Source organism: Cajanus cajan, chromosome 7 (assembly GCF_000230855.2).
Source record: "Cajanus cajan strain Asha chromosome 7, NIPB_CcT2T_4, whole genome shotgun sequence".
In the NCBI taxonomy this organism is placed as follows: Eukaryota; Viridiplantae; Streptophyta; class Magnoliopsida; order Fabales; family Fabaceae; genus Cajanus; species Cajanus cajan.
This window is the reverse complement of record NC_138523.1, coordinates 26130196-26140350: the sequence shown is the minus strand read 5'-3', so window position 1 is coordinate 26140350 and position 10155 is coordinate 26130196.

The window sequence follows — 10155 nt, the reverse complement described above, 5'->3', positions numbered from 1 at the left end:
GAAATAAAGATTTTCTAGTACATGGTGTTAACATCTACCTTCATTGCATTCATATAGGTAGTTTCCCTTTTCACCCAAAAAATACAAAAAAATACAAAATATCCAAAAGAAAAAATATGCATTTATCCAAACCAAGCAATATCATGCATCATCTTAGGAAAATCCCAAAACATGATAATGCTTAGTTGAATAAACACTATGCATGCATATTCAGCTCCATCATCTCATATCATGCATTGTATTGTAGAATATGGAGAGGTCTAGGGAAGTGCAAAGGCAATTGAAGAAAGTAGACTTCTTATTATGCCGTGCCGAGAAGTTGGATCACCTCTGTTCCTTGATGCCACGAGAGGCTCGTATGGAATTCGAGAAATCTTATGGACGAGTTCTCGACTTAATGAAGATATGTGTGGATCCGGCCTTTCTGAGAGCATTGGCCCACTTTTGGAGTCTTGATCTACATTGTTTCGAGTTCCCCCAGTTTGACCTAGTTCCTACTCTCGAGGAGTATGAGCTCATGCTTCGATGGCCCAAATCAGCAGGGGTCTATATCTTTCATGGAAATTATGTGGCCGTAGAGAGGGTCGCTACTCAGGTCAAATTGCCATCACGATTATCCGTTTTAGTGGGGAACGACAGTATTAAGGGTTGGAAGCTTGCTATGATTGAAGATCACCTTTCTTCCTTAGCTGGTGAGGGAGATTGGTTAGCTTTCAACAAAACTCTAGCGTTAGCTGTGTTTGGGACGATCTTATTCCCCTTTCATGCTAACACAGTGGACCATGCTGCTATGGACGCTTTCTTCGCTTGGGACGTACATATGAAGAGTCCCGTGCCTGCTATTCTTGCCGACACCTTGCTTTCTGTTAACCTATCTCAACAGAAGCAAGGGAAGACTATACGATGTTGCACCTCCTTGTTGTATGTGTGGGGCATCACACACTTCTACGCCTCCAGTCACATGGGGACCTTGCCCGATCCATTGAGGAATTTTTCGAAGATCCCCTTATGTCGCCGATATGCTTCCGAGTGGAAGGAAGAGATGGAACAGTGGAGTATTGAGCACTTCACATGGGTTTGCCCTTGGTTCCGTCCAAGCAATGTATTGATGAGATGCGGCAATTACCCAAGCGTACCACTGATGGGCCTCAGAGGTTGCATAGCCTATTCACCTAAATTGGCTATGAGGCAACTAATGAGGACTCAAATTGTTCCTACCAAAGAAGAGCTTGGGGGGTTGTGTTTCTCCTTTGATTCCGAGCATCAGAGGGATATGCACGCTGTCATTAGAGCGTGGGAGAGACCAATCTATGAGGGAGATCGAGAGCTTGGAAAGCCTCGGGTATCAGTCTCCACCGACTATGAGATTTGGAGGAGAGAGAGGGGGGTGTCCCAACCATCTACCTCTTGTGCAACTGCAACTACAAGGAGGTTAATGCAAGAACAAGTCGACGCCTTGACCAAGAAACTGGAAATCATGGGAGCTCAGATGAGAGTTCTTGAAGAGAAGAATGAAGAATCCAGTTTCACCATTGATGGTCTACAAAGGCAATGCAAGAAGAAAGACCATGAGATAGAGCGGCTCAAGGATGAGTGTGCTAACCTCAATGAGGAGGCTATTCGGGCATCCAAAATGCCAAAGGTTGAACCGAGTAGTCAACTCCAAGATGTTAACGCAAAAATAGCACGCCTTGAAGCCGAGCATGCAAGGCAGGCACAGTTGATCAAGGACATGCAAGAGGATTTGCTCTTGACTCGATCCGATGCGCAACAATGGTGGGAGGTTGCTCAACAACAAACCACAAGCCTTTCCGATTTCCACAGGAAGGAAAGGGAAGGACTAGCACTTATGGCTAAACTCCGAGAGGAGAAGGATAGAGCCGAGGATGAGCTTAATGAGCTGCAGGCCATGATCAACTATCATACTCAAAAGGCGAAGGACGCTCAGAAGATCAGTGATGATATGAGCCAAGCTGTCCATATGCAAGTCGAAACAATGGCCCGCCATGTTGAGGAAGCCGAAGACGAATGGAGGAGAAACATGAACCCGCCTGTGGGTTTTTATCGGCTTTTCTCATTTTGTAAAAAATTGCTTCAAAGCATTGTATGATAAGATGTACACTTTCTTCAATTAATAAAAATTGTATTTTTGAGATTTATTACCTTTGCATCTCATTAGTCATTCATTTACATTTATCTCTCCCGGTAATTTAATAATAAATATTAATAAAAAGAAAGAATTAATCGATGCGTATGTTCAGAATGGATCGCACACCATTGGTAATTAAATGCAAACCAACAACTGCACCAAGCAAGCACACGACGACTCCGTTGTTGGTAATCAAGACAGACAAAGGGGAAGGTCCGACACCGTTAAGGATCATCGCTCCAAGGCCTTTCCCCTACGAATCAAATAAGGCTGTGCCATGGATATACGACATCCATTCTTCTGCCGACAGCGATATCTCCAACATCGCTGGACTTGGGGGCATGACTAGGAGTGGCAGGATCTACACTCCCGAAGATCTTCACGATAAAGCTCCCAAGAATAAAGGAAAAGAAAAGGAGAAAACCGAGGAAAAAGAATCCGAGAAGGAAACTGATGAGCTGTTAAAGTTTATCCGACAAAGCGAGTACTCCATCATGGATCAACTTCATAAGACGCCAGCAAAGATTACTCTGTTGTCGTTGATCCTATGCTCTGAACCGCATCGACAAGCTCTGTTGAAAGTCTTGAACGAGGCATATGTGTCGCATACCATCTCCCAAGACAAGTTTGAGGGGATTGTTAGTCACATCACGGCTAATGATCACCTCACTTTCACCGATGAAGAGATCCCCGCCGAGGGATCAAATCACAACAAGCCCTTGCACATCTCTGTAAAGTGCAAGGAGTATAACATCACAAAAGTCTTGGTAGACAACGGATCTTCCTTGAACGTGATGCCCAAAAGAACGCTTGATCAAGTGGCAATCAAGGGAGTCCAAATGCGCCCGAGCAACATGATCGTTCGAGCTTTCGACGGCTCTAAAAGAGAAGTGGTGGGAGAAATCAGTCTTCCAATCCAAATTGGGCCCACTATCTTTAATGTCGAATTTCAAGTAATGGATATTACTCCTGCATACAGCTGTCTCTTCGGCCGACCTTGGATTCATGATGCAAGAGCTGTTCCTTCTACGCTCCACCAGAAAGTCAAGTTCATAGTGGGTGACAAACTGGTGACCGTACAAGCTGAAGATGACATACTCATCAGCAAGCCATCCACCATACCTTATGTGGATGCAGCAGAGGAAGCTTTGGAAACCGCCTTCCAAGCATTGGAAATTGCCAATGTTGAGACGTTTCCCCGAGAAATGAAGAAGGTAGCTCATATGCTCACCAAGAATGGATACTTGCCGGGACAAGGACTTGGCAAGGACTCCCAAGGAATTCCGGAGCTACCCATCATTAAGGATAATCCGGGGAAACAAGGGTTAGGATACAACCCTGTTAAAGATCAAAGAACGAAGAGGAATCAAGATCCTTCTCGACGTTCTTTAAGCCAGATCTTTAGGAAGGCTGGTTCACAAACGTCAAGGCCAGTCGTCGTCATCAAGTGTTCTCCTCCTTCCGATAGGGATGTGTAAACCTGATGACTATTAGAGATTACTCCTCGGGGACAGCCCGACCCCCGAGCCTCGATAGGGCACATGTTTTCACTATGATTATAATAAAATCATTCTTCATTATTTCTTGTTGCTTCTTTTCTTGCTTACAATAAAATTCTAGACCACATTATTTAACCCTGTTTGAATAAACATAAATGAGGTTAAAATCGTCTTAATAATCAATAAACCCGCATCATTTTTATGTGGAAGTGTGTGTGACAACTTGGAGCACCTTCCCTTGGCCTTGACAAGTGCCATCATGGGTAAAAAGAAATCTTTCAAAATAAAAGAAGCTCGGCAGGAAACTCAAAAGGGGACTGCGCAAAAATAAGAGCAAAAGACCCGCTAGGGATCCCACGAAAGGGTGACCTAGGCAAAAGTTAGGGTTACAAAAATAAACAAAAACAAAGGTCCGCTAAAACGCCACAAAAGGGTGTTTTAGGCAAAAATAAGGACAATCGAAAAATAGAATAAATCCATGATGGTACCACCAACTGAATTCAACAAAGGGGCTCAAGAAAAGCTATCCAAGTTGTCAAATCACAAATGATAATAATCAAGACGTGCTTAACTTCATAAGTGTTTAATCAAACAAGCCTAAACACTTAAGCCTACCATTGGCCAAGCCATTCTTACAAAATCCATTTTTCAAAAAATAAATAATCCCCTCTAAAACACAAACTTTTGAAAATGTATCCTTTCCTTCTTTTCTCTCTTGTCCCAGCGATTTTTTTTAATAATCTAGTGGAAACATGGAGATATAGTGGTCAATAGGAGGGTTGACACATCTTCTAAAGGAAGGGAAAGATCATTGGGTTGATGACACAAAAAACAAATATGCATCATTCCTTGGTCATGAAAGTCGGCAGCGCACAATCCAAGCAAAAAACGCATCGGTTAATTCTTTTGAAAAATGAATCAAATAGAATTAGGTGCCTCATACTGCATACATGCATACAGATGATAGGTGTACTAGAAGATCACTTATTCTCTGTTTATTTAAAAAAAAAAAAAAAAAAAAAAATTTAATACGCCCGTATTGAATTTAATACGGCCGTATTAAGACGACCGTTGAAGCAACCTTTCAGCTTCAATACGGGTGTATTAAATCCAATACGCCCGTATTGACCTCCAATACGCCCGTATTAAATTCAATACGGGCCGCATTGGTTGCCAAAATTGCCCAATAACGGCTACACCAATACGGCCGTATTGAATCAATACGGGACGTATTGGCGAGATTTTGTCTATAAATAAGCGTTTTCCTTCTCATTTTTGCATTCCAATCTTCATTCCTCTGCATCCTGTTTGTGAGTGAACCTCAAGAAGAAACCTCAGAAATGGCAGAATCATCTAGAAAGAGGCAGAGGGCCCCAGCTCGACGTGAGATGACAGACAGACATCAGGAACGGCTGCAGCTCATAGAGTCATTCACCTTCGAGCCGTCGAGGGCGCCCGACTTCGATATTCTCCGTACAGTGGGCTTGGAGGATGAAGTCCGAGGCTACTTCAACAGTATAGGATGGGGATTCCTCCTTGATCCCCCTTCTCACCTGTACTTGACGGCGACGAAGGAGTTTTTGGCCACTGTCGGCGTTACTGAGTCGACAAACAGTTTTGGGGAGGCTGTCTGCTCAGTTGACTTCTGGATAAACCAGGGGTACCGCTCACTGACGTTGGACGAGTTCAACGTCCAGGCAGGATTTTTCAGCAGGACTGATCAGCTCGCATATCGAGATGCTATATGCGAGTGGCCTGATCAGTGGACCCCGGTCGACATGTGGAGAGCGATCACAGGCCACGAGGATTATCATGCCGTGGTGAAGGGCACCCGGCTCCCGACCGCTCTTCGGATCTGTCACAAGATCCTCACCAGCACCATCCATGGCAGGTGGAAGAGCCCCGAGTCGGTGACACGGCCGGATTTATTAGCATTATACTGCATGGCCACCAGTCGGAGGGCCAACCCCGGATACTTCTTCCTCGAGCACGTTAGGAATTTGGGGGCACGAGAAGGAGGATCTAGGCAGGGATACATCCTGGTTGCCCCACTCCTCTCACGGCTTGCGGAGACTTGGGGATGCCCAGACGGCGTAGAGCCAGGGCCATTGGCACCGAAGCCAATTAATGCCTCCACCTTGATCAGTATGAAGATCATAGCGAGGTCAGGAGGGAGGTATGTACGAGCGGACGGCCCCGATGCCTTCGCCGAGCTCTTCAATGACGTTGATCTTCAGGGCGACGGCAGCCCACAGCCAGAGGCCGGCACCTCACAGTCGGATAGGGCCTACTTTGATGCCCGCTTTGACGCTTTACAGCAAAGCATCGATACTCAATTCGATGCTTTTCAGTACAGTATCGGCGCATGGCAGCAGAGCACCGATGCTCGACTGGACACTTTGGTGCAGGGGTTCGACAACCTCTCGGTCTGGATGCACCGCCAGTTCCCCGCTCCTCCACAGGACCCGCCGGCAGAAGAATGAAGACCGGTTTTCTTTTTCCTATTTTTATGTATTTGTTTGAATGGGCTGCGTCCCATCATTTCCCTTGTACAAAATTTCATGTTTATTTAATGAATGAAATTTTTTCACTCTTTGAGTCTAAATCTTTTAACACTTTTATTTCTGTACAACAAAAGCCAAAATCAACAAAAAAGGGCAAAATACAGAAAAAAGCCAAAATCAAAAAAGGCAAAAACACAAAAAAAAGCCAAAATCAAAAAGGCAAAAACACAGAAAAAGCCAAAATCAACAAAAAGGCAAAATACAGAAAAAAGCCAAAAACGACAAAAAAGGCAAAAGATTTAGAAAATCAATCGCCTCGTACAGAATAACTGAGCCTGGAGAGGCTCGCCGAAATAATACTCCCCAAAGATATCTCAGCTCCCACTCACGGGCCAAATTCCCCAGCGAGAGCTATCAAAGCAAGATCGGCAAAAATCCCCAATGGAAACGCGATCATCCAAAGCAAAATATTCAGTCAAAGGACTTAAAACTTCCTCAGTGGAAGATAGCTCTCCAACTCAGGCATTGAGTGAGTCTAAGCCTGTAGAGGCTTCCTAAATAATACTCTGGGATACATAAGATCCCTAAATCCCCAGTCGCCTACTCAAGAGGCATTCCTACAAAAAGGAAAAAAATCAAAAAATATATATCAATAAATATTCCCCAAGCGGAATGCGGCATCCAGCCAAGCACCAAACATCAAGATTATTTGCCTAACAGAAGAGGCCAGTCAAGAAATGAATGACAAAATCCCCAGTGGATAAACAGCCTACACAGAGGCTACAAAAAATCAAAAAATCGAAAAGAGACACCCGAATAAGGACAACCGGGATATTCCATCTACGTCAAAAGGACGTCAGCCAAAGGCACCGCTCAACTCAAAGAGAGAGCATCTGTGTCTACACCCCAAGGAGTCAGAAATTCCCCATGGGTACCAATAATGCAATGCAAATTGGAGCACAGGAACCTATGAATGACTGCACATCCCCTAGACGGATCCCTGCGTTATCCAGCCCTCAGCGGCACAAAATCAGAAAAACCGTCGAAGCAGCATCGTGGACTGTGGAGACAAAAATCATCTCAAATCCCTGGAAAGGGTAAACTTACATTGCCGAAGTGATCAGAAGACACGGACGCAGACCCTGGAGAGGGTAAACTCACACTGCCGAATGTTAAGAGGCAGGGCTTGGAGAGGCGATACTTAACTGCCGAATGTTAAGAGGCAGGGCCTGGAGAGGCGATACTCAACTACCTCATGTTGAGAGGCAGGGCCTGGAGAGGCGGTACTCAACCATCAGCGTCGTCAAAGGCACGTTGGTGTTCAACTTCCGGCTCGGGCGTCGAGTGAAGTTGACCCTGGAGAGGGTAAACTTAGCTGCCTAGGTCGTCAGAAACAACCGAAGCAGAGCCTGGAGAGGCGGTACTCAATCATCAGTGATGTTAACACTAGTGTCTAGCTTCTAGCTCGGGCGTCGAGTGAGGCTAGGCCTGGAGAGGCGATACTCAACTACCTCATGTTGAGAGGCAGGGGCCTGGAGAGGCAGTACTCAACCATCAGCGTCGTCAAAGGCACGTTGGTGTTCAACTTCCAGCTCGGGCGTCGAGTGAAGTTGACCCTGGAGAGGGTAAACTTAGCTGCCTAGGTCGTCAGAAACAACCGAAGCAGAGCCTGGAGAGGCAGTACTCAATCATCGGTGATGTTAACACTGGTGTCTAGCTTCCGGCTCGGGCGTCGAGTGAGGCTAGGCCTGGAGAGGCGGTACTCAACCATCAACGTCGTCAGAGGCACGTTGGTGTTCAACTTCCGGCTCGGGCGTCGAGTGAAGTTGACCCTGGAGAGGGTAAACTTAGCTACCAAGGTTGTCAGAAACGCCGAGGTATGCAACAACCTGGAGAGGCTACTCAACAATTTTCCACCGGAAGACGCTACAAGTCAGAAGGTTGGCACATCACCCGGACAATTGGGTCAACTCCTTTACTGGTCAGCCGGTACACCAAAAGGCCGTCCGACTAAGTAAAGGGGGGGCAGCTGTAGACCCCTAAAATTGTCCGGGTCGGAAATAAAGCTTGAAGACTCTCGAAGACCAAAGGAAAGTCAGCCGGAAGGACTCCCAGAAGACCATAGGATGACTATCTGTAGGTTTAGAGGTCTTAGAATAGCTAAAATAAGAAAAGTGGGAGGAATGAAGCCCAATACGGCCTCCCAGAGGTTCAGTACGGCCGTATTGAACATTTTGAACTTCAATACGGCCGCACTGAACTCAATACGGCCGTATTGAAGTTTCTGAACTTCAATACGGCTGCATTGAATTCAATACGGCTGCACTGAACTTTAATACGGCTGCATTGAATTCAATACGGCTGCACTGAACTTCAATACGGCTGCACTGAACTTCAATACGGCCGTATTGAGGTTTTTTGAACTTCAATACGGCCGTATTGTAGTTCAAAATTTCAGTGTTGACCGTATTGACCTCCAGAGACCGTATTGAGCCTTTTCCCTATAAATATGACGTCAATGGGACGTCATTTCACACTTTTACACACAGTTTTAACCCTCTTCTTGAGTATTCTGGGTTTTTTTTGAGCAGTGCTCTACCTAGAAATCACTCGGAGAGTTGATCCGACGAAGTTTTTGAGTTCTGAGCATTTTGCTTGAGTCTCGAACTAAGTCGAAGGGAAATCCATCGGATTTCCAAGTCAAAAATTATTTTTTAGGAAGGAGCGAGCGGGCTTGTAGAGTGAGGGAACGCCAAAAAGCTTCCCAATTTCTGTTTATATATATAGAAAAGCACGCTTCAAAGGTTTCCTTCTTAAATCCTTTCTTTTACTGCTTTCTGAGTGTTGCATACTTAAATTATCATCATGTAGATATTTCGCTTATAATCGCTTATAATAAATAGGGGTAATTTAGTAATTTTTGCGCTATTATTTTAGAAATAATCTGTCATAGGGAACCCGAAAGGGGCGCTGTGGGGTGCTAGCACCTTCCCCACGCGTAACCGACTCCCTTACCCAACTCTGGTTGTAATGGCCGAAGTTGATTTATAAAAATCAATTGCCTTATCCCTTTTTCCAATGTTTTGAGTAAAACATTGGTGGCGACTCCATGAACCCTTCCTTTTTATGAAAACCGCTAATCTATGGAGGGTCCCGCTTGGGATTAACATGGATTGGTGAGCCTTTTAATAAAATTGCTCGTTTGACGAGGTCTCAGTTTGAGAATAAGTCATTCTAGCAATCCATATTTTTAAACAAATAAAAGAGTCCAACCATCCTTCGCGAATGCCGAAAGCCCGTTTCGGGCCGGTGGCGACAGTCCTTGTCCCGGCAAGTATCCGTTCTTGGTGAGCATATGGGCTACCTTCTTCATTTCTCGGGGAAACGTTTCGACATAGGCACTTTCCAATGCTTGGAAGGCGGTCTCTAGATTTTCCTCCTCGGATTCTTTATTTTCCTTTCCTTTATTCTTGGGAGCTTTTATCATGAAGATCATTGGGAGTGTAGATCCTGCCACTCCTAGTCATGCCCCCAAGTCCAGCGATGTTAGAGAAATCGCTGTCGGCAGAAAAATGGATGTCGTATATCCATGGCACAGCCTTATTTGATTCGTAGGGAAAAGGCCTTGGAGTAGTGATCCTTAACGGTGTCGGACCTTCCCCTTTGTTCGTCTTGATTACCAACAACGAAGTTGTCGTGTGCTCGCTTGGCGTAGTTGTTGGTTTGCATTTGATAACAAATGGCGTGCGATCCACTCTTTGATTATACGCATCGATTAATTCTTTCTTTTTATTAATGTTTATTATTAAATTACTTGGAGAGATGTATGCAAATGAAGGACTATGAAATGCAAAGGCAATTGAGAGATTTCATAAATCAAAAACTTGATTTCATTGATCATAGAAAGTGTACAACTTATCATACAATGCTTTGAAGCAATTTTTTACAATATGAGAAAAGCCGATAAAAACCCACAGGCGGGTTCATTTTTCTTCTCCATTCA